At 46.4% G+C, this 25628-nt stretch overlaps 1 long non-coding RNA gene across 1 annotated transcript in view; it reads right to left on the reverse strand.

Moving 5' to 3' along the window:
- Window positions 1-25628, reverse strand: part of LOC112546378 (uncharacterized) — a 50516-nt gene that overhangs the window by 6065 nt on the left and 18823 nt on the right. Inside the window, exon 3 of the long non-coding RNA XR_003090063.2 lies at window positions 16302-16356. This is a non-coding gene — a long non-coding RNA (uncharacterized LOC112546378). The remainder of the gene's footprint in view (window positions 1-16301; window positions 16357-25628) is intronic.

A 25628-nucleotide genomic window follows, 5' to 3' on the forward strand; every position in this document is an offset into this window, starting at 1 on the left:
CATTCCAGCTGCAGGGGACATGAGCTCTCTTCTGTACACACTTAGTACTGTCTTAAAGGCCTTCACAATATTGAGTGCCTTCAAGGGGAAAGGTAATTTATTTGGGTCCATGGTTTTTATCATTACAGGAAATAACACTGGTTATAAATTTGGCATTCCCTGCTTCCTGAAATAATATCAGTTCAGCATATGGCCTGACAAATTCTGTAATGCATCTGCTGAGTTCTGAGTTGCTCTGTGCAGACCCTGTCTTTGAGAGGCCAGGGGATTCTTCGGCACGTTTGCTGAGAGAGAAACGCTAAAGCTGACATGACAGACTTGAACTGCAGGATAGGTGACAGCTGCAATGTCCTGATCTCTCACACTGCCAGGCTGAGGATGAGAACGGCCAGGCCAGTCTTGGAAAGAGGCTGCCAGCGTGGTTACTCAGCTGGGGGAATGGACTGTAGTGAATGTCCTGTAGAAGAAGGCAACTCCCTGCAATTATGTACTTGTTGGACTGCCTTAGCAAAAGACTGATAGGGGTAGGTCATGAAACAATAGTTGATGGCTTCTTCTGTCTGATGGGAGGTTCAGCAAGACAGTGAGGAATTTTCCTCCCAAACTTGGATTTTTATCTTTCATCATTTAACTCCTTAAAACAAAGCCTGCCCTGGCTGGCACAGGAAAGGCAAACAGAGCTGCCACCCAGCATGTCTTCTGCAGTGAGTCCTCTGCCTGCTAGGGAAGGGCTCCTTCGGGGAAATACCTCCAAAGCTGGGCCCCGCAGAAGCTCATGGGATGCAGGGTGACACAGTTGAGAAGCTTCTTTTCCATCACTGTCTTGAGCATTAAGAAGACTACTTATCCCATTGCTTCTGCATGTAGGTGAGGGTTGCATCATCTTATGCCCCTTCTCCCTCTGCACCAGGAGTCTCAAACTCCCAGGCTGGGGGTCATCTATGACCCAAGCACTTCCCCAATCCAGCCTGCAAAAAAGTTTGGAAAAGTTATTTGCTGGCCCAGGGTGGCGGGTGGCAGATGATGTGTGGGGACTCACCCAGCAGGACCCAGGCCCCCAGTGCTCACACAGTCCCAGCCACAGAGGGCATGCTTGGTCCAAGTAGCTATGCTGGCTGCCTCCACCACAATGCGACCGTGCTGACCGAGCAGACATGCTTCTGCAGCCAGCAGGGCAAAACTGGTAGGTTTCACTTTCAGATACCTGGCTGGAGACGGGGGATCCCAGCACAAGGACGCGGATGTTAGTGGTGGGGGCAGAATCCCAGTGCGAGGGTGCGGATATTAGCAGGAGGAAGGATATCCCGGCCTCCTTAGGCTATGACATGGCAGTGCCAGGGTGAGGTCTCGGTTTCATGTCTTTTGTAGGATACAGTCTCGGTTTGGGCTCCTGGTCACGGGGAAGTTTCACTATCAACTTGCATATGCTGTACTGTCAACCCCAAGCATTCAAAACCCATGAATCAGTTCCCCTGCCCACCAAAAAGAGAAGGGCTTCTTGAAATCACAGATTAAAAATACACTTGGGGATCTTTTTATTCGACATCTCATGTTTGAGGTCTTTGTCTGAACTTGGGGCAAGTTTTCTAGCTTTTCTACACAACCCATGAGACCTGATGTCTTCCTTTAAAGATAAAGGAAAAAGAAGAAAAAGAAGGTGGGATTCTCTTCTAACACCAGGCACATCTACAAGCATCTAAACCATGAATGGTTTACTAAGTCAGAGTGATGGTAATTGACAGTGGTGCAGGAGGCATCAGGGAGTAAAGGGGGTGTCTGCTGAGCCTCTAGAAGGATTTAAGGACTGGTACTGGCCCTGAAACCCCTGCCCTACATACCCCCTCAGTACAGCATTACACAGGCAGTATAGCCCTTAATTAATATGTGCCTACTAGCACCAAGGCTGTTACGGGCTGACTTTGATGCACACTCTTTGGGTGAATGGATTATGGATCTCTTGGGTGCTCCTTGAAAAGTGATTGGTCAATTTTGATAAGATCTGACCTTGCTCAAGAACTGCTGATGCAGTGAGAGGATCGGACCAGGTCCAAACGGACATTAACATTGCCAAAAGGCAGATTCAAATTCAAATCCAAGGTTTGCAGGTGGGACCCAACTACATTGCACATGGACAGTTACAGCAACTGGGCCTGCAGCTGTGGGCATATGATAAGGCACACCTTTGCTCAGCTGTGTCTAAAAATCTGGGTTTATCTTTCTCCTTTCTTGTTGTTTGCATGACTGTAGTGCCTAGATCCCTAGCCATAGCCTGTCCCTATCCTTGTACTGCCTCTTACATCGGGGGGAGTGACCATTAATAACTGTCCTCTGAGAGTTACTTCAAGGACCTCTCGCATCAAGTGGTGGCCTGGTATAAAAAGCCATGGGAATGCAGGAACGCTCTCATGCTAAGATGTTCCCCTCAGTTCCAACTGCATCAAGGAGGGCATCTCCGAACACCTGAATGCTTCTCTGATGCCTGCAGAGTCCTGACCTGCAAAGAACTCCTGTGGTGGGTGGATTGTGTGAATGCACAGAGGCACCACACATACTGGTAAGTCACTCTGCTTTCTCCCATCTGTTTCCACTTATGAGAGGAGATTAGCAATCAGTGTCCCCATGAGAGCATAGGGGGAGAGGCGTTCTAGTCAGGAATAGCCTATAGCACTATGGGAGCATAATGCCAAGGCCAGTGGGTGATATTCAGTAAAGGTCTGAGCACAACGCCACATGGCATAGCACTCTGCCATGAGCACCTGGCTCAGGCAAGCTACAGAGGCAGCTGTGACTGTAGTGGGCATGTCTTCAGTCGATGCGCCAGAGCGCGCTCTTCTGGTGTTCAATTTAGCGTGTCTAGAGAAGACCTGTAAATCAAACGCTGAGGGCAGCTCTGGCCAGCGCCTGTACTCCTCATAGTGGTGAGTGTGACGGATTTGTGCAGGTGCAACCTCCTCGCTCCCTCCCCCGTCAGCCCCCGAGCAAGTCTGGAGGGGGGGACGAGGCCCTGCGAACCCACCGTCTGGGTTTGTCTCTTTGGCCCCTACCTGGGGTCCTCTGCTTGGTGTCCAGGTGAGGGGGCGATCACCCCTCAGCCCCTAACGACTGAGGGGGTTCGGCAACCCCTTTGTCGGGCCCCCCCTCCTTGGCTTTGACGGGAGAGGGGGGGTCGCCGCGTCAGCGCGGGGCCTGACCTTGGACCAATGTCCTCCTGCGGTCTTGGCCGCGCGGGTTTGAGGATTCCGGGGAATTGCTTGTGGATAGTGCTGATGCGGGGGAAGGGGAGTGGGGGACCTGGGCCCTCCCTCTCCTCCGGGTCCCAGCCCGAGGCCCTAAGTGGCTGTTGGCGACCAGCTGTCGCCCTCCACGGCGGACGGGGCTGCTGCCCTCAACTCGCCCACCCACGGGCGCCAAAAGGACCCTGCCTCGGGCTCCTTCCACTCCCCGCTGACTTGCCCCGGTAGCGGCGCAAGGCTGGGGTCACTCACCGCGCTGGAGTTGCCGGGCGCGTCCCAAGGCGAGCCACCAAATGCCGAGCCCGTCTCTCCTCGCCGCCCACGGGGTCGGGGTTCTGGTGCTCTTGGACGCCAGGGCGTCTGCTGCTGCACTTCTCCCCCCCCTGCCGGGGCGTCCCCGGCCTTTGTGGTCGCTGGGGGATGACATCTGGGCGGTGAGTCCCACCCCGTCGGCGTCCCTACCCCCGTGGCTGCCCCGGCGTGCTCCCGTGCCCTACGCTGGAGCGTCAGCCGGGGCGGCAGAGCTGGCCGCTTCCCCGCCGCCCGTGTTCGGCCCCGCCTCCCGCTCCCGGTTCCTGCTGGCGTTGCGGGGCGTCCGGACCCCAGCGCCGCCGCGCCAGTGTGCTCGCCTGCCGCGGCGGCCGTTTTTCTAGCCGGGGGGGGGTTCTCCCCCGGCCGCCAGTGCGGACCCCTCCGGCTCTGTCACAGTGAGGAGTAAGGGAAGCTGACGGAAGAGTTTGCTCCAGTCAGCCTCCCTCTGAGAAGATGGCGCTAAGCTCTGCTTGAGGTAAGCCGACCCCAGCTATGAATTTTACATAACTGAAGTTACGTACCTTAAGCCAAGCTGCAGGGTCTAGTGTAGCCTTGGCCTGTGTCTTTAAACTGGAGGGAATGTTTTGCTAGCTAAGGACTAACAATACAACTCTCAAGCCAGTGGGAAAGCGATTGTTTAGTAATGGGTTCCCCGGCTGCTCCCAACGGGCAACAAATAATTTGCTTGAGCTTCTCAAAGACTGTCCTTTTGTGGCGATAGGACAAGGCTCTTCTTACAGCTAACAAGCGCAAGCAGGACCATCCTGAGTAAGACTGGAGTCTGGGGAAGAAAAGGAGAAGGAGATACATCTCCTTAGACCCCTTGTGGCAAATCAAATCCTTCCTTTCTAGTTTCTGGAGCAGTGTCATGGGGATCTCTTGAAGCTCACAGCTTTCAAGGGGTGACCACGAGGAAGGGAGCTGAGGCAGGAGTGTCCGGTTGTAGCTCAGGTTTCTGTATAGATGTTGGCACAGAGGCCGAGCTTTTAAGCACCCAACGCAAAGGTAGGAGGCTCAGTCAGAAGGTTTACGGAAGCCAAATGCACTTGAAGTTTCAACTGCTTCTCTGCCTGTGGGATGAAGGCACGTCAGGCAGGACATGGGAAGCCATGGGAGCTTCCCCCAGGCACAGGAGGATAAGCAGATTGCATAACTTATGAACCTGCTACAGCAGTGGTGGACAACCTACGGTCCAGGGTGCATTGCCCATGACACATTTTGTTTACTGTTGCCCACAGGCCGGGTTGCCAGATTCCACTGATTTCCATCAGGATAGTTGTTTTTCCTACCGATATTGCTACAGTGACACGCCAGTAAAGCAAGGGCACATGAAGTGAGGTTTACTGGCTCTTTCGAAAAAGCGCCCTGTTTTCGAAAGAACCACGTCTAGACTGCAGTTTCAATTTTGAAATAGCGCTTTTACGTTATTATGCAAATAAAGCACGGGATATTTAAAACCCAGCTTCATTTACACTTTCGAAGTGCTTCGTTTACATCCCTCTGCCAACAGTGGGATGTAGTCTAGATGTAGCCTAAAGGTGCTATGTCCCATAAGTGGCGATGCACTGAGGCCATCACAGAAAAAGCTTACTTTTCTGCAATAACTTTAAAATGGAGATAATTATATTTTACCCTCCTTTTTAATAACACACTTCGAGAGCTACTGGTGGAAAGTGTTACATAGCATCTTTCCAATTGTCTTGGTCTGAGCACAAACAAAGTATCCATTTAGTTCCATGTAAAACCAGTGCTTAAATTTAAATTTCCACCAATTCTAAAGAGGCATTAGACAGGAAAAACTCACCCATGTTTTATATTGGTATCACTGGTGTGAATAAAGTCACCCCATGTGTGCTGGAGTGCAGCCTTTCAAAAGAGATTGTAACTATTTGACAGATATATTTAGCTGTCTGTGTTCTCGCACTCCACCCTACCCCCACCCCTGCCACCATCCCATGCTAGCTACCCCGGGTACCTTAAACATAAATAGAATATATATAGAAAACAGCTCCCTCCCTATTGCCGTAATCCATCCTAATATAAATGTCATGAGTGTAAACATAAATATTTCAGAGGGGTAGCTGTGTCAGACAGTTTCAGTGAAAACCATGAGGAGTCACGTGGCACTTTAAAGACTAATACGTTTATTTGGGCAAAAATTTTCGTGGGCTGGAGCCCACTTCATCAGATGCACCTGACGAAGTGGGTTTCAGCCCACAAAAGCTTAAGTCCAAATACATTTGTTAGTCTTTAAAGTGCCACAGGACTACTCATTGTTTTAATATACTTTATAGAATATAGCTTTTAAAGGGATGAGATATTTTAGTCCACGCTATTAGAAAAATGGACATTTACTATGTGTATGAAGAGCGTCCAGTTTAGAATGGCCATCAGTGTTTATTAAACAGCTATGTGCATGATCGTAAAATACAACAAAAACAAAACTATATCTTGTCTAGTTTTTAACAGTTGCAAGTTATATGCAGAAAAGAAGACACGCAAGGAAAGGGTTAAGGCAGTTACTTAACACACACATTCCCCTTCTGCTCATAGAAAAGGTTATCGGAAGTTTTAACAAGTGGAGAAAGCAGCCTCCTGCATGCTTAAAAATAGCTCTTCTGACTGCAAAACAGGATATGAGTGGGGAAAACATTCATAAATGTCCTTAAAAGTTCAGTAGGTAGGGTTACAGAAAGATCTTCCTTCTGAATTTAAGTGCTTCAAATAAGCTTCCTTATTACTTAAATCCAATTTTCTAGATAACCTCTTACATGGAACCAGTTTGACATATGTTGTGCCTTTGCCTGAAAGTCTTTTAGTGAACTGTAAATTCATTGCTGCCTGTGAAATTGGCTCTAAGAAAACCTTTTCTTTCAGAGGAAGTGGATGGTGGTTGTCTGGTATCAGGATATAGGTTTTGTATACAGCTGGAAAACATTACTATTCTCCTAATGGCAATATATTGCCTCAAATATATAACCATATCAGTATTGTATTTCCTTACAAATCTAAGAATAGAGTGTTGTTAATAATAATATGCAACAACAGAATGTTTTTCCAAACTGATCTTGTGAAAGGTGTTATAATTATACAAAGCTAACAAATATCTGCAAGAGCAATATTTTCCCAGTGGGCCCATGCATGGCACTTCTGTCTGTTTTGCAACAGTCTGTTTTGTTGTACATTGTCTCTAGAAGCAACAGTAATATATTAAATTGGTTCCTTGTGGAGTACTGGAGTGAAAGAGTTTTCGTCCATGAATTTTGCTAACTGCACTACTCAGAATTCAGACCCAGAAAACAGCCCCCTACATTTTCACACAACTTTAATAGTGGATTGATCTAGCAAAGTCTCATATGGCTACAGCTGTGTGACCTTTCCAAATACACTGGGAGAACCTCTGTAAATGCACTGGGACTCAATTTGTCAGCTGAACAGAGTACCTTCTGCAAGGTGGCACCTCTGCTTTGTGTAGGACTCCTCGCTAATTCACAAATTTCAGTTATTTACACCAGGTCTTTCGGTTGTTCATGTGAATTAGGGAGGCTTTGCTGTATCTTCAGTTCTAATGAGGCGACAGTGAAAATACACATTGTTTCATTGACATGAGGAAGATTGAGGGTGTTCCAACCAATAAACCAAATTAAATGAAACAGCCTTTGTTATATAAAAGGCTTGCCAAATAGAAAGGTATCAGGATACAAATGGGCAAGCCAGTTAAATGCAATTGGCATGAATTTATGCAAATTACACTTGAAACTTCAAGTAAGGAAAATAAGCCAGGTTTTGTCGTCTTTGTGCCTATGATCCCAATTTCTGTGCTCCAGTCTTTAGCTCATAGGAGCTTAAGTGGGACCTTAGTGATGCACAAACTTTGTGCCAGCCTGCTGCACAGGGGTGAATTTCAGCCTGTAGTACAATTCCCCCTGCTTTCTATCTGAGGCACCTCCTAATCCCATCTCTTCCTTTCAAGATGAGTGCCTCTGTCAGCCTGACAGATTCTCCATGGATTTCTAGACTGTCTTTCATCCACATATCTGGGGCTGCCACGGTCCTTGCGCTGCTCCCTTGCCAAGATATAAAGCTCTGTTACTCTGTTTCCTACTTCTTAGGTCCAACGAGCACTTTCTAGAAAGGTCATCTTAATCTTTTGACATTGGATTAAATGTCTGTAGCACTGTTATTCTAAATCTTGCCTGCATTAGAGGCCACAATTTTAATTGATTTTCCTAAACCACCTCTCAACTCTCCTGCCTGGTAAGTGTGATGCATTAAATTTCCATATAATTAATACTCCTGTTTGATTTCTTGCTCTAAAAGACACCTGTGTATAAAAGGGACTCAAAAGCATACAGTGTCTTAATGCCGTGTTGCCATTTCACATTGCCTGCTCTCAGTTGCATTTCATGGCATTTGTTTCTCATGGATTGACAAGCCAAAAATAAGCTTCAGGGGGTAGCTGAGTTAGTCTGTACATAAGAAAAGAAAATGATCTGGTAGCACTTTATAGACTAACAAAACATGTACTGTAGATGGTATCATGAGCTTTCATGGGCACACCCCACTTCTTCAGATGACTGGAGTTTTGAGTTTAGGATGTGCAGACCCAAAATAAATAGGATAGAAGGGGGAGGGGGGAAAAAATGAAGGGTTGGGAGACAGGGACTGAATTTTCTATACCCTCTGCTCCCTGTCTCTCACCCCTTCCTTCCCCACCCCCCCCGCCCATTTATTTTGGGTCTGCACATCCTAAACTCAAAACTCCAGTCATCTGAAGAAGTGGGCTATGCCCACGAAAGCTCATGATACCATCTACATGTTTTGTTAGTCTATAAAGTGCTACCAGACCATTTGTTGGGTTTTTTTAATCCAAACACAGACCTTCAGAAGTGGAGATCTTGCTTTTAACACAGCCAGACAAATAATTTATGCCCATTATTTAAAAAAAAAACCTATATGCTTTCTACAATAAACTTTCTACAATAAAGCTACTAATAGCCATTCTCTACCTTAAAAGGGATGGGCTAGACAGCAACTATTTCCCCCACCTTTTAAGCTAAATTTATTCCAATATGGTACATTCTCAGCAGTCATAATCTTGGATATTAGCTTCAATTTAATGAATGCACTTTGAAAACTCAATAGAACATAAGGACAGTACTGTGTCAGACTAAAGGTCCCTCTAGTCCAGTATCCTGTCTTCCAACAGTGGCCTATGCCAGGTGCCCCAGAGAGACTGAACAGAACAGGGAATCATCCATTCTCTGTTGCTCATATCCAGCTTCTAGCAAATAGAGCCTAGAGACACCATCTCTGCCCATCCTGGCTAACAGTCATTGATGGATCTATCCCCCCTGAATTTATATAGCTCTCTTTCGAGCCCTGTTTGGCTGTGTCTAGACTACATGCCTCTGTCGGCAGAGGCATGTAGATTAGACACATAGGCAAAGGCAAATGAAGCCGCGATTTAAATAATCGCGGCTTCATTTACATTTACATGGCTGCCGCGCTGAGCCGACAAACAGCTGATCAGCTGTTTGTCGGCTCGCGCGCTAGTCTGGACGTTCCCCCTGTCGACATCAAAGCCCTTTGTCGGCAGCCCCGTTATTCCTCGTGGAATGAGGTTTACCGGGGCTGCCAACAAAGGGCTTTGATGTCGACAGGGGGAACGTCCAGACTAGTGCGCGAGCCGACAAACAGCTGATCAGCTGTTTGTCGGCTCAGCGCGGCAGCCATGTAAATGTAAATGAAGCCGCGATCATTTAAATCGCGGCTTCATTTCCCTTTGCCAAAAAACAAATCTACATGCCTCTGCCGACAGAGGCATGTAGTTTAGACGTACCCTTTTAGTCTTGGCTTTCACAATAATCTCTGGCAAGGAGTTCTACAGGTTGACTGTGTGTTTGTTGTGTGAAGAAATGCTTCCTTTTGTTTGTTTTAAACCTGCTCCCTATTAATTTCATTTGGTGACCCTAACTTCTGTGTTATGAGAAGGAGTAAATAGCACTTCCTTATCTTTCTCCACACCAGTAATGAATGCATAGACCTCAGTCATATTCCCACTTAGCTGTTTCTTTTCCAAGCTAAAATGTTCCAGCCCTATTGATCTCTCCTCTATGGAAGCCTTCCCACACCCATAACTATTTATATGTTGCCCTTTTCTGAACTTTTTTAAGTACTAATACATCTTTTTTGAGATGGGGTGACCACATCTGCATGCCATATTCAAGATGTGGGTGGGCATGCTATTGATTTATATAGATGCAATGTGATATTCTCTGTCTTATTACTATTCCTTTCGTAATGATTCCCAACATTCTGTTTGCTTTTTTGACTGCCACTGCATATTGAGTGGAAGTTTTCAGAGAACTATCCACATTGACTCCAAGATTTCGTTCTTGAGTGGTAACAGCTAATTTAGTCACCATCATTTAATATGGTGGGATTGTTTTCCAATGTGCATTACTTTGCATTTATCATTTGAATTTCATCTGCTATTTTGTTGCCCACTCACCCAGTTTTTGTGGGATCTTTTTGAAACTTTTCAGGTCTGCCTGCAAACTTTAATATCTTGAGTAATTACGTACCCTCTTCAAATTTTCCCAGTACAAACTCTGGGGACCTCTACTAGTTCTCTCTCTATTCGAAAACTGATAATTTATTCCTACCCCTTCTTTCCTGTCTTTTAACCAGTTATCAGTCCATAAGAGGATGTTCCCTCTTATCCCATTACAGCTTACTTTGTGTAAGAGCCTTTGGTGAGGGACCTAGTCTAAGGCTTCCTGAAAATCTAGGTATACTAAATCTAAGTATCCTCTGAATCCCCCTTCTCCACATGCTTGTTGACCCTCCTCAGAGAATTCTAATAGATTGGTGAGGCATGACTTCCCTTTGCAAAAATCATGTTGACTCTTCCCCAACAAATTATGGTCATCTATGTCAGTGTTTCGCATCCTTTTTTTATAAAGTACCCCTTTTAAAAAAATTATAAGTACCCCTAGGACCTACTGTTTTCAGACACACAAATATTTTTTCTACCATTCCAACACATTTGTTTAAACAACTTAATCGTAGCCGGGTGGGTGATGAAATTTTTGGGTGTAAAAAGTACAAAAATAATAAAGCGCTGTAAATCTTAAAACAAAAATTCAGTTTTCTCCAAATTTCAGTCCACCCAGATTTTTCTCAAGTACCCATAAGGATACTCGTAACACTGGTTGAGAAACACTGATCTATGTGATTGAAAGAACATAATTGTCAATCAGTTTACCCGGTACTGAAGTCATACTAACTGGCCTGTAATTGTTTGGATCACCTCTGGAGTCCTTTTTAAAAACTGGCATTACATTAACTATCCTCAAGTCACTGGGTACAGAAGGTGATTTAAATTGTAAGTTAAAACAGTTAGTAAGGAGTTTTGCAATTTCAAATCTATGTTCCTTCAGAACTCTTGGGTGTATACCATCTGGTCCTGGGAACTTATTACTGTTTAGTTTATCAATTTGTTCCAAGACCTCCTCTGACCTCTCAATCTGGGACAATTTCTCAGTTTTGTCACCTAAAAAGAATGGTTTAGGTTTGGAAATCTCCCTCTTCCTCAACTATGAAGACCAAAGCAAATAATTCATTTAGTTTCTCTGCGATGGCCTTATTGTCCCTGAGTACTCCTGTAGCATCTTGATTTTTCCAGTGGCCCCACTGGTTTTTAGCAGGCTTTCTGCTTCAGATGTACTAACATTTTTCTGCTGTTACTTTTTGAGTCTTTGGCTAGCTGTTCTTCAGATTCTTTTTTTGGCCTTCCTAATTACATTTTTACACTTCATTTGCCAACATTTATGCTCCCTTCTATTTTCCTCTCTAGGATTTAACTACCACTTTCTAAATTCTGCCTTTTCACCTCTTACTGCTTCTTTTACTTGGTTGTCAAGCCAGGGTGGCACTTTTTTTGTTTTTGTTTTCTTTAATTTGCGGTATACATTTAAGTTGAGCCTCTATTATGGTGTCTTTGAAAAGTTTCCATGCAGCTTGTATAACCACCACCAGGTGGATTTGAACCTGGGACCTCTGGAGCTGAGTATAGGAGCCTCTACCCTCTGAGCTAAAAGTCAGCTGGCTCCCAGCCCGTACTATAGAGGTCTCTTGGTCTTTAGAGTATGTCTACACTACCCCGCTAGTTCCAACTAGCGGGGTAATGTAGGCATACCGCACTTGCAAATGAAGCCCGGGATTTGAATTTCCCGGGCTTCATTTGCATAAGCGGGGAGCCGCCATTTTTAAAACCCCGCTGGTTCGAACCCCGTGCAGCGCGGCTACACGGGGCTCGAACTAGGTAGTTTGGACTAGGCTTCCTATTCCGAACTACCGGTACACCTCGTGGAACGAGGAACGAGGTGTACCGGTAGTTCGGAATAGGAATCCTAGTCCGAACTACCTAGTTCGAGCCCCGTGTAGCCGCGCTGCACGGGGTTTGAACCAGCGGGGTTTTAAAAATGGCAGCTCCCCGCTTATGCAAATGAAGCCCGGGAAATTCAAATCCCGGGCTTCATTTGCAAGTGCGGTATGCCTACATTACCCTCCTAGTTCGAACTAGGAGGGTAGTGTAGACATACCCTAACTGTTGCTGTGGTCTAGGTACCACTTGCATTGCTCAGTTAAACTTGCACTGTACCTTTTAATTTCTGTTTAACTAACCTTCTCATTTTTGTGTAGCTCCCCTTTCTCAAATTAAATGCCACAGTGTTTGGCTGCTGTGATGTTTTTCCCACCACAGGGATATTAAATGTAATTATATTATGCTCACTATTTCCAAGTGGTCCAGCTATAACCTCCTCATGGACCACCAGATCCTGAGCTCCACTTAGAACTGAAACAAGAATTGCCTCTCCTCTTGTGGGTTCCAGAACCAGCTGCTCAAAGAAGCAATCATTTATCTCTGCTTCAAGTGCTGAGGTGGCATGTATCCAATCAATATAGGAATATTTGAAATCCCCCATTATTACTGTTTTTTTTTAATAGCCTCTTTAATCTCCCTTAGCATTTCACAGTAACTATTGCCATCCTGATCATATGGCCGGTAACAGATCCCTGCTATATTCTTATTATAGCAGGGAAATACTATCCATAGAGATTGTATAGTTCAGTGTAGTTCACATAAGATTTTCTCCTCATTTGATTTTACGCTTTCACATATAGTGACACTCCCACATAAGCATGACCTGTTCTGTCCTTCCAACATATTTTGTACCCTGGTATTAAGGTGTCCCATTGTTTAGCCTCATCCCACCAAGTTTCTGTGACTCCTATTATATCAATATCCTTATTTAATATGAAGTACTCTAGTTCACCCATCTTCTTAGTTAGACTTTTAGCATTGGTATATAAACACTTTAAAAATGTCACTTTGTAAATGTCTGCCATTACATAATGCAATTGAATGGAGACTCTTTTTCATTTGACGGTTTCTGCCTGTATTTTATCATTTTCCATCCTTTACTCCTTACTAGGACATAGAGATGCTCCATTAATAGATCATCCCTTTGGGATGTCTCTATACCAACCATATGCTCTTCCATGCTCTTTGGCTTCTCCCAGCTCTTTATATTTAAAAGGTCGTAGAGCAGTTTTTAAACTAAGTGCCAGCAATCTGGTTCCAGTTTGGTTTAAGTGGGGCCCATCCTTCCTTTATAGGCTCCCCCTTTCCAAAAAAGGTTCCCCAGGTCCTAATAAATCTGAACCCCTTCTCCTTACATGATTGTCTCAGACACAAATTGAGACCCTGCAGTTCTGCCTATCTAACTGGCCCTGCACGTGGAACTGTGAGCATCTTAGAGAATGCTACCATGGAGGTCCTGGACTTTAATCTCTTACCTAGCAGCCTAAATTTGGCCACCAGGACATGTCTCCTATTCTTCCTTATGTCATTAGTATCTACATGTACCATGACTGCTTGTTCCTCCCCAGCACTGCACACAACTCTATGGCTGTGTCTACACTGGGCCACTTATTCCGGAAAATCAGCCGCTTTTCCGGAATAAGCTGCGAGCTGTCTACACTGGCCCTTGAATTTCCGGAAAAGCAACGATGCTCTACTGTACAAAATCAGCCGCTATTCCGGAAAAACTATTCTGCTCCCGCTCGGACATAAGTCCTTATTCCGGAACACTGTTCCGGAAAAGGGCCAGTGTAGACAGCCCAGCATTCTTTTCCGGAAAAAAGCCCCGATCGCAAAAATGGCGATCGTGGCTCTTTTCCGGAAAAGTGCGTCTACATTGGCCACAGACGCTTTTCCAGAAAAAGGGCTTTTCCGGAAAAGCAGCCTGCCAATGTAGACGCTCCTTTTCCGGAAAAACTGAAAACGGAATAGTATTCCGTTTTAAGCAGTTCCGGAACTTCATGCCAGTGTAGACACAGCCTATATGTTATAGCTATACAGTTTGGCTACGTCTACACTGGCCCCTTTTCCGGAAGGGGCATGTAAATTTCATGAGTCGTAGTAGGGAAATGCGCGGGGGATTTAAATATCCCCCGCGGCATTTAAATAAAAATGTCCGCCGCTTTTTTCCGGCTTTTAAAAAAGCCGGAAAAGAGCGTCTACACTGGCCCCGATCCTCCGGAAAAAGCGCCCTTTTCCGGAGGCTCTTATTCCTACTTCAAAGTAGGAATAAGAGCCTCCGGAAAAGGGCGCTTTTTCCGGAGGATCGGGGCCAGTGTAGACGCTCTTTTCCGGCTTTTTTAAAAGCCGGAAAAAAGCGGCGGACATTTTTATTTAAATGCCGCGGGGGATATTTAAATCCCCCGCGCATTTCCCTACTACGACTCATGAAATTTACATGCCCCTTCCGGAAAAGGGGCCAGTGTAGACGAGCCCATCGGGAAAAATAAGGGTTTTATGTTTTTATTTACTTTAACAATGCCAGTTAACAGTCCCAGAGGGTAGCCATGTTAGTCTGTAACCTTAAAAACAAAGAGTAGTCCTGTGACACCTTAGGGTACATCTACAGAGCAGCGTTATTTTGGAATAACAAAATGTGTGTCTACACAGCAAGCCATTATTTTGAAATAATGTTGAGATGGTGGAGTTCTTATTCCGACACCTGTAACCCTCATTTTACGAGGAGTAAGGGAAGTCAAAGGAAGAGTGTTCTTCCTTCGATTTCCTGCTGTGTAGACAGAGCCAAAAGCCGAATTAAGCTATTTTGACTTCAGCTACGCAATTGACATAGCTGAAGTTGCGTATCTTAATTTGACTTTTGTCCTGCTGTGTAGATGTACCTTTTGAGACCAATCAAAATATATAGGATCATGAGCTGAAAGTGGGTTTTGCCACGAAAGCTCATGATCCTATATATTTTTGCTAGTCTCTTAGGGTGTGTCTAAACTACATGGCTCCATTGATGGAGCCATGTGGATTAGGCTGATCGGCAGAGGGAAATGAAGCCGCAATTTAAATAATCGCGGCTTCATTTAAATTTAAATGGCTGCCGCGCTGAGCCGACAAACAGCTGATCACCTGTTTGTCAGCTCAGCACGCTAGTCTGGACGCTCCTGCGCTGACCTGAAAGCCCTTTATCGACCTCCCCGTTATGCCTCGTAGGATGAGGTTTACCGGGGAGGTCGATAAAGGGCTTTCATGTCAACGGCGGAGTGTCCAGACTGCCCCGATCTGCCGACAAACAGCTGATCGGCAGAGCGGGGCAGCCATTTAAATTTAAAGGAAGCCGCAATTATTTAAATCACGGCTTCATTTCCCTTTGCCGAACAAACTAATCTACATGGCTTCATCGACGGAGCCATGTAGTCTAGATGTACCTTAAGGTGCCACAGGACTATCAATTAACAGTATTTCCTTCCAGTATGCTTAATACATCAAACCTGTCTACAGTTTCAAAGCCAATCCTGTATATTTCAATGTTTGTTGCCAGACTCATATGGCTCCTTTAATTTGCTAGACTATTCATTCCAGAGATGGAACATAAATGGGAACAACATCTGTTACAAGCTTGCTGCTCCAGGAAATGACATGGTCAATGGTTATGACAAAGTGGGAAATGGAGCATGTGGGTATGATACCAGTTTAGTCAAATGTTTGTAGTGCAAGTGTACTTTTAAGAGTCTAGCATTCTCAATCCATACTAGCACACTCTTCCTTAGACTACCTGTTGACATGAAGGTATATCTGTGCATATACATAATAGAGAGGGAAGATTTCTTAGGTTGAAATCCTGTGCTCAGTGAAGTCAATGGCAATGCTCCCTCTGACCTCAATGGTGCCAGGACTTTGCTTAGACTTATCTGTATATCACATTGCTTTTGGTGTTCATGCATTTTTCAAAGGCAGTTTTAAGGCTACCAATTTTGTTTCACTGTCAAATATGTTTATGTTTCATACTAATTACTTATATTCCTACAGACTGCAGTGGTGGACGAGGGCCCCGTTTTTGTTATGTGTTCAGGCACCACCTAGCACAAGACACCCTGCTGTCATGCTGTTTTGAGTGACTCATGCCGGTAAGTGCCAACCTCTGCACAAACTGTCAAAACCAAATCTAGGGTGTGTCCTATAATCAGATTTCACTAAGCCAGTAATAAGTGTGAACTCCTGGGAGTGTGAACTCACCAGGGAGTCAGAAACAGTCCCCTCAGATTCTCCAGTCTAACTTGTCACCCACACAAACTAGATTTAACGATAAGAGATTACCTAAGCACAAATCACACCACATTCAAGCTGCTTCCAGTCCCAATGGACTGGTTACTTACCTCAAATCAGCTGTTACCCTCGATCTTACATCAAAAACAACAGCTGTAGTCAATCCTGTAATAAACATTTTAAAAGATTTATTAACAAGAAGGAAGAAATGAGAGTTATTTACAAGCAAAAACAAGCAAACATTCACACACTAATGAGATATCATCTAAATCCCCAGAGTGACTGAGTTGTAGTGAGCTGTCAATTCAAAGTATCTTTCAGAGCAGACTCGGGATAACCCCATGGGGACTCTGGCTTCAGCTGGAAGTCCCTGGTCCTGTCAGATTTCAAACAGCGAAGAGAGATGGAAGATTTTCCTGTGACTTGTTTCATTTTCTTCAGTCAGCTTCCAAGTCCACAGGATGATCTTCCTTGCACATAAAACTAGTCCTTTGTGTTCTGATGTTCTTTGGTGGCCCATCTAATTTTGATCCTTCTTCTGGATGAGCAGAGGAGGGGCAATTCCTGCACCTGGGTTCAAAAGTTCAGAACCAACATTTTCAAAGTTCTCAAGTAAAACTTACCTATTTTGTAATAGTCTTCTAAGATTTAGATTCTGTAAAATAACTAAATTGCTACATGGATTTATCTCACTTTCAATGGCTGTATTCCAGGCTAACACCTATTTTGACCAAACTAAAATACAGGTGTGCTGGCCTGGTCTCCAGCTATGAGTTGCTTAGTTGTTAGCGAATGCCTGCAGTCTTAGGTTTGCCAGCGTGATTCCTTTGCCAGTGTCAGACCTGAGTGGCTTTACAATCTAAGTAATATATTTGGACCTTTTCTGCTCTACTGGGACAGCAATCCTAGAAATTACAGGAGCATCCTGGGACTCAGGCTGGGTGCTATACCTGATAGTGGCTGTGTGACACTAATCAAGCTACTCGACCACTTGGTACCGATTTTGCATCTAAAAGTGGAGACAATATTTACCCTGTAAAGCATTTTCAAACCCTGAGGGTATGTCTACACTACAGCACTAATTCGAACTAAGCTAATTCGAATTAGTGCATCTAGACTTAAAAACTAGTTCGAATTAGCGTTTTGCTAATTCGAACTAGCATGTCCACACTGAGTGGACCCTAAACTGAGGTTAAGGATGGCCAGAAGCACTGCTGGCAGGGCATCAGATTAGGACTTAAGAGTGTGGAGCTGCTGCCTGAGGCTAGCCGAGGGCTGTGCTTAAAGGGACCCGACCCCCACCCCGGACAGACAGTTCTCAGGGGTTCCCCGCTTGCAAAGCAGTCCTGGCTTGGAGTGCCCTGAGTGCCCACACTCGGCACATCACAGCACTCAGCCCGGCTGCACTTGCCGCAGGCTGCCATCCAGGGGGGGGGGGGGTCAATCAAGGGGCTTCAGGAGAGTTTCCACCCCGAGGAGCCCGCAGAGCCAGCCCAGTCCTCCCCATCGGGGGCTCGTACCCCATTCCTCCCTCACCTCCTTCCACTTACCCCTCCCTAGCCCCCCTTCCTGATGTTCAAAATAAAGGACACGTGTGTTCAAAAATAGAAACTCTCTTTATTGAACAAAACTCGGGGAGACTGGGAAAAGGAGGTGGGAGAGGGGAAGAGAGAGGGTGGGAGAGGGGAGGGCAACTAAAATGATCAGGGGTTTGGAACAGGTCCCATATGAAGAGAGGCTAAAGAGACTGGGACTTCTCAGCTTAGAAAAGAGGAGACTGAGGGGGGATATGATAGAGGTCTATAAAAGCACGAGTGGTGTGGAGAGGGTGCATAAAGAAAAGTTCTTCATTAGTTCCCATAATAGAAGGACTAGAGGACACCAAAGGAAAGGAATGGGTAGCAGGCTTCAAACTAACAACAGAAAGTTCTTCTTCACAAAGCAAATAGTCAACCTGTGGAACTCCTTGCTGCAGGAGGCTGTGAAGGCTACAACTAGAACAGAGTTTAAAGAGAAGTGAGATAAAGTCATGGAGGATGGGTCCATGGAGTGGTATTAGCCAGGGGGTAGAAATGGTGTCCCTGACCTCTGTTTGTGGAAGGCTGGAGAGGGATGGCACGAGACAAATGGCTTGGTCATTGTCTTCGGTCCATCCCCTCCAGGGTACCTAGTGTTGGCCGCTGTCGGCAGACAGGCTACTGGGCTAGATGGACCTTTGGTCTGACCCAGTACAGCCATTCTAAGCTCAGGGTCGGGGGTCTCAGTGGACCACCTTGATTTTCATGCCAACCTGCTCCCGGGTGGCTAGGCTGGCAGCTCTCCTGCCCTAGACGGCCACTTTCCTGTGCCTAGTGCGGAGGTCGTGGATGAGGTCCACGATGTCTGCACTAGACCAGGCGGGCGCCCACCTCTTGCGGCCCTGGGCATGCTCCCCGGAGCCGCCAGCCTGGTCCCGGGAAGAGGCGGAGGGCTGGGTGGCAGCGGGTGGCTGGCTCGTGCCGTGCCAGGTGCAGGGTCTGCTGGCTGGGTGCTGGCAGGCTTGCACCTGGCACAGGCACCGTAGCCAGCCCGTGCCCCTTTAAAGGGTCCGGGGCCGGGAGGGGGGCAGAAGAGTTTCCCTGGTGGTGCCCAGAGTGGCCACCAGGGAAAGCTGGGGAGGGCTAGCCTCCCACTAGTTCGAATTAAGTTGCTACACAGCCCTTAATTCGAACTCGTTAATTTGAACTAGGTGTTAGTCCTCGTAGAATGAGGTTTACCTCGTTCGAATTAAGCGCTCCGCTAGTTTGAATTAAGTTCGAACTAGCGGTTTGAATGTGTAGCGCCTATCAAAGTTAATTCGAACTAACGTCTGTTAGTTCGAATTAACTTTGTAGTGTAGACATACCCTAAGAGAGGGATTGGGGACTTACATCCTGCAGGCCAAATTTAGACCATTGCTTAATTTCATCCAACCCATGGCAAGTCTCAGCCCTCCCCCATGGGCTGGAGCCAGAAATACTAACTCAGCCCACTATGGGGGTAAGGGGCAGCCCCAAACCTCAATGCTCCGCTCCCCACAGGGCTGGAATCAGGAGCAGCAACTTGCCCCAACTTGTGGGGGGAAGCCCTGAGCCTCCGCAGGCCTCCACTGAGCTAGACCAAAAGCACCAATTCTCCCCATTGCAGGTGGAAGCCCTAAGCCTCTGTGCCCTCCTGGGCAGGTGAGCTGAACATTTTCTATTTCTCTCTAAATCTAAACTAAATGCTTTTTATTTGTGTGTGACCCACAATTGATTTTTTTTCCTGTAGGTCAACAGTCCTTGATAGAAAAAAAGATTCCTGTGCTCTAAAATGAAAATCATTACATATTATTTTACATTTAGTGTAGTTTGCCAATCATTCAAACATTTTGAACTAGCAGGCAGCCAGTAATCCAATTACCTTTTAAGATTTTCACCAAAAGTAAACAGGTTATTTCCCCAGATTACAGTATTTTTAATCTAAATGTCATGACTTCTACATACTTTTTTTTGCTTTATGAGTATCACTTCAGAGCAGTTTACCAAAAAACTAATCTGATTGCATTCCTAAAAGTAAATGGATTATGTCACCAAGCAAGCCTGAAACACAGATTATTTCAAGAAGTGAAGAAGAACGCATCAGTGCTATCATAAATTGCCAGTGTTCAAGGATGATTCTTATATGAAGGTATTTCCCGATACTTTGGCAAAAACACATGAGCAAAACAAAGATCAATCAAAACAGAAAGAAATTCTCCTGCCTTATCACAGCTCCTCTGGACTTAGCAGCCACATGGTCCCTAAATAGGAAAATGTGCCTTTTACAGTGCCTTTGCCACCTGTCAAGACTATTCCCCACTCTGCCACTTTGAGTGCAGAAGGTGGGGGCCCACAAGAGACTTTAAAATACCTTGCCACTAAAGGCTTCTGTTTAAAAACTCCCCACGATTACAGATTCCTTTACTTGGATTGGTATTGCTGCCACCACCCAAATGCAAAAACCCCTTTGTGAATCTAGAAAGATGCACTTGGGAATTTCTTCCTGTGGGGTACCCTCAAGCTCTTTAACCCTCCCTCTGGAGAAAGCTTGACAAAAATAATTTTTTTTCTTAATAGTTGGCTTTGCAGTCTCTTTGCAGTGCCCATGCACACAAAACCTCCTCCCATCTAGGACACAAAGATCAGATCATGGCCTTGAAAAGGCGATTTTTATTAACAAAGCAAAGAAAATATACTTGGTGAAACTTTACTTGGTTGCTAGGTGTGTCCGAGCAACTAAAAAAGAATGATTAAAACACAGAGAATTGCTTTCCTGGGATTCAGTTTGGAGACTTACCGTGTAAGGGGAGTAGTAACAAGTGCTCAGCACAGAGAAATCCAACAAACCAATGTAACTCCCCTTTTTCCTCCCAGAGTTGCTTGGGAGCAGGTCACACTCATGTGTGTGCCCGGGCGCCTGATGTTTTTAACATAAAAGGAGATCCTGAGTACCCCAGTGGATATGTTGTTTAGTTGGGGATTCCCTATCACTCCCCTTGCTGCAGTCTCTTGCTCCCAAAGAATGTACAATGGTGGTGCCTCCACCAACCTGGCCCTGTACACACTTATGGTGTGCCTTGGGAGCCTCCAGGAATAAAATTATTCCAGTAATAACCTGGAACTAACTCCAAGACAACAATGATAAATAAGATATATCTAGTTGATTAAATTAGAATTAACACACCTTTACTTAACAACTTAAACCAGGTTTAACAGATTAAAATGGAACAAAATCAATTAAAAATACACAGCAAGAAAGGAAATTTATCCATCTGCCATTTACACTGCCACCATTTATCCCACCCCAGAGTGTGCACTCCTCTGGATTCAGAGTCTCAGACACTTGCTGGCGTGGGCACGCTTGAAGATCTGCAGTTGCAATGGAGACAGCCATGTTCAGGTACTCTGTCCATGCTGAGCAGCCACCTGCAAAAACCCCTCTGCCACTGGAGCAGGCCCACCAAATGCCAGCAGCTCTTGTTCCCTGGACTGGTCACTCTGTCTCCCTTTGGACCCAGAGTTAGTCTGTATCTCTGAGGTCTGTCCCAGGCAGCACTTTCCCAAAGAGCCCAGTTACTTACAGTTTCCTCCTGTGTGCAGGTATGTGTAGCCCTTCTCGGCCACAGGCACAGCCAGAGGCTCTCCCTTCTAAGGACGATGAACAGCCGCAGAAGCAGCCTGCTAAATCCAAGCCCCGCAGGCTCTCAATCCCAGGCTATAGCTGCAACACAACAGCTCCTTGACTGGAACAAAGGCCCTTCTGCAGCAGCCTGGTTCCTGCCCCAAAAATGGAGAGTCCCTCTCCCAACATGCCTGGACAAGCCCCACTTCCTCCTTTTACCTCAAGGGCTGATGGGAGTTGTAGCCTCTAGGGCTAGATTGCAGCGCACAGGATCCTTCCCAAAAAAAAGTCAGAGGCCCCTTTAGTAAAAGGACTACACCAAAAATAAAGAAAATAACCTGATCATGTCTGACTGTTCTTCTCACATATTGGTTGTTCCAAGATTTAGTCCTTCCCAAAGCATGGATGTCACTGGATACTGGATTCTTCTGCTCTCTGGCTCAGTTCATATTTCCCTGCCCTGCTCTGGTCACACACAGACTGGTACAAGAAGGTTGCTGCTTCCAATTAAAAAATTCATACTATTTCCATTGGCTCTCGTGGCCTCCTGCCATCTCACTTCCTGCTTCCCTAGCATTCCTGGAGACTCTGTAAGATCCACTCTCTATGCTTTTAACCCTTACAGGCAAGCCAACGAAGGTTAGGTTCAAGAGTTAATGTGGGTGGTGGGTAAAGGTAGGGCTGGGGACGCAAACCCCCAGCCCCACCCCTTCTGCCCAGGCCCCGCCCCGTCCACAGGAGCCAAACTGCTCTCCCATGGCACCATGGGGAGTTGGAGCAGCACACGTCCCCAGCCTCCTCAGCTCCAGAGCACGGGGAGGGCGGGTGGCTCACGGTCCAGGCTCAGAGCACAGGGAGGGTGGGTGCTTGCGGGCAGCAACACTCCATCCCCAGTACACCTACAGTAGGCATTTTGCGGGGTGGAATGTGGGTGGGACCAGGCTGGCAGTTTGGGAAGGCAATGCTTTCCCCCACCTAGCTTACCCACTGGCCAGGAGAGTTAACCATTGTGAAAAGACTTCAGTTAACTGAATGGCTAGAATGTCCAGAAAAGGTAGTATCCATCCCATTCATTACCCGCCCCCTCAGAATGTGAGAGTGAGGCACCCTCATTAAGAGGGTAAAGCCAGTTCCTGATCTGTTTAATGAAAGAGGTGACTCAGTCAGGCTACATCTACGCTGGCAGCTTCTTGTGCAAGAACTGTTTTGTAAAAGACAAAAAGTCTTCCACAAAAACGCGTCTACACTGGCATGTGCTTTTGCACAAGAGATGTGCTTTTGCACAAGAGCATCCATGGCAGTGTGGGCGCTCTCTTACGCAAGAAAGCTCTGATGGCTATTTTAAGCCATAGGGGTTTCTTGTGCAAGAAACTCGTGTTGCCTGTCTACACTGCCCTCTTGTGCAAGAGGGCTTATTCCTCGTGGGGAGAGGAATAACTCTTCCAGAAGAAGCCCTGTTTTCTGACGCTGTACTGTAAATTTACTTGCGCAAGAACGTGCGGGCAGTGTAGACACCCAGCAAGTTTTTGCGCAAGAACAGCTGTTCTTGCGCAAGAAGCCGCCAGTGTAGATGTAGCCTCAATGTTTGCCTTCTCTTTTCCTCCATGGTAGAGTATGGAGGGATTCTTGCATTTTCACAAGGCACAGAGAGGTGGGTACCTCAAATGCCTTTTCAGGATTCACATTATTCTCCTGTTCCGTTCCCTCCTTGTGAGGGAGCCTTCCATTATTTAGGGCAAGACATCCCATGGGGAAAGTGCAAAAGGGAACTGAGTGAAAGAAGCATGTTGCAGGGCTGACGTCCCTCTGTCCTTCCATTACAAAGAGTAGAGACCAAAGCACTCTTATCTCAGGAGGAGCATTTGTTTTCTTCTTTGTCTGTTCTCCATTGCCTTTAGATCCAGAAATCCAGCAGTCCTCGATGTAAGTGCTGTTATTTATACCTATCCACAGCACCGCCTGATGCTAGGAATACAGGGCAGCAGCTGTTCACTGAGGAGTGGGAAACTGCCAAATATTTATTTACTAGACGATTCACGCAGCATTATTCGGGTCCTCAACTCAAATACATTTTATTTTTCTACGTTAAATCATTGCTCTGGAATGGGGATGGGGAGGAGGGGTTCAGGAAGCAGGCTGCCCCATAGAGAGAGGGCAAGCCCAGCCAGAGGAACACCCATCCATAGCTGCTGCAACTGCAGCAGGGAGAGGGGTGCATGTCCCCTGGCTTGTGGACAGAGAGAGACAGACACACAGAGGGTATGTCTACACTACCACCCTAGTTCGAACTAGCGTGGTAATGTAGGCAACCGGAGTTGCAAATGAAGCCCGGGATTTGAATTTCCCGAGCTTCATTTACATAAAGCCGGGCGCCGCCATTTTTAAATGTCCACTAGTGCGGACTCCGTGCCGCGCGGCTACATGCGACACGGACTAGTTAGTTCGGACTAGGCTTCCTAGTCCGAACTACCGTTACTCCTTGTGAAACTCAAATCTCGGGCTTCATTTGCAACTCTGGTTGCCTACATTACCACCCTAGTTCGAACTAGGGTGGTAGTGCAGACATACCCAAAGAGATAAATTATCTGAAATATATAGTGAGAGAACTGTGTTTCTCCACTTCTGCCCACTGCTACCCCAATGGGGTTATAGCTGTCCCGGTCCCCATCTCTGTCCCTTGGCTGCTCCCCTGTAGCCATTCTACAGTATAACTGTCTCTCCAACCAAACCCCACCCTTTCCATTTTTATGAGAAACGGTCACACTCCAGGCACATCTCATTGTCCTGGCACTACCAAACTATTGCCTTGATTTAAGTTAGGAGAAGAGGAAGCTGCATACCTAATTTTGTGGGCCTATCTCTTACCATTTAGAAGGAGTTCTTGAACAAGCAGACTTCCAGATGGACACAGGCAGACACATACACTCTCTAAATATGTAGCAGAGTACCTTCTCCTGGCCAGGACATGGAAGGTACTGATCCCACAATGAGCTCTGAGCTGATGGAACTTGACACCTGTGCAGACTGCCACTGAGTAGGGCTCTTCACAGGTGCACGGGGCCTTCTGTGCAGAGGATGTGGCAGGCTAAGTACCCAGAGGGGTACGTTATTTTCAATGTGTAATACACACAAGATATGTCTAAACTGCAGCTGGGAGCAGGCTCCCCAGCTTGGATAGACAGATACGCTAACTCTGCCAAACCTAGCGTGGTTCAAAAATGTAGCTGGGGGAGGGGAGCATGGGTGATGGCAGGGCCTAGTCACCCAAATATAAACCAGGTAGTCTAGGCAGGTTTGTATGCAAATAGCTGCCCTAAGCAGCGACAGGTTCTATTGCTATTTTTGGTGCTAGCTGGAGCACAGCTAGCCTCTCTCTCGCTGTTTAGTTAACCTAAGGAACATGCTCCCAGACGCAGGGTAGAAGTATCCACAGTGGGGATGTTAGCAAGTAGTCAACTATTCGATTACCCAATACACATAATCGGGTGGTTGAGTACTCGACTACTTGCTTTCCCTTACTCTTGCTGCTTCTGCATGAGAGTCATCAAGAGAGGGGTGGAAACAGGAGATGGTGCTGGGGGAAGCCAGCTGAAAAACTGGTTCCCCTCAGCACCATCTCCATGGTGCCATGTGCCCCTCCTTCCCGCTGCCTCTATTGGCAGCATCCCGTTTACAGTGGCCTGGGCTTGCTGCGAGCCCCTGCCCGCAGCCTTCCTAGCCATAGTGAACTGGGGCTCCTGGACCCAGCACAAGTGGGGACTGAGTAGTTCCTGCTCATGCAGGTCCAGGATCACTGTGCCTCTGCATTTTAAATGTGGTAAGAGCTGTCAGGCTCTTCCTACAGTTAAAATGCAGAGGCACAGTGGTCCTGGAGCGAGCCTCCCCTTATCGATTAATGGTGTAGTGGATAGGGATGTTAAATTTTGATTAATCAGCTAATCGAGTAGTCGATGGAATTTCCATCAACTACTCGATTAGGCAATAAGGGGGACACTCGCTATCCCATTGCGTCTTTCCCTTTGAAGTGTACAAGAGCTGCCTGTGCCTCTTGTACATTTCAAAGGGAGAGACGCAGTGGGTTCCCCCTGCCTCTCTCCCTGTGAAATGTATAGGAGCTGCCCGTGGCTCTTGTTTATGTCAAAGAGAGAAAGGCAGCAGGAACCCACACCAGTGGGGAGCAAAGCAGTCCCCGCTGGCACAGGTTCCCCTCTCTGCTTCTTTCTTTGAAATGTACAAGAACCGCAAGTGGCTCTTGTACATTCCAAAGAGAGAGGAGC

This window comes from Pelodiscus sinensis, chromosome 11, assembly GCF_049634645.1.
Source record: "Pelodiscus sinensis isolate JC-2024 chromosome 11, ASM4963464v1, whole genome shotgun sequence".
NCBI lineage: Eukaryota > Metazoa > Chordata > Testudines > Trionychidae > Pelodiscus > Pelodiscus sinensis.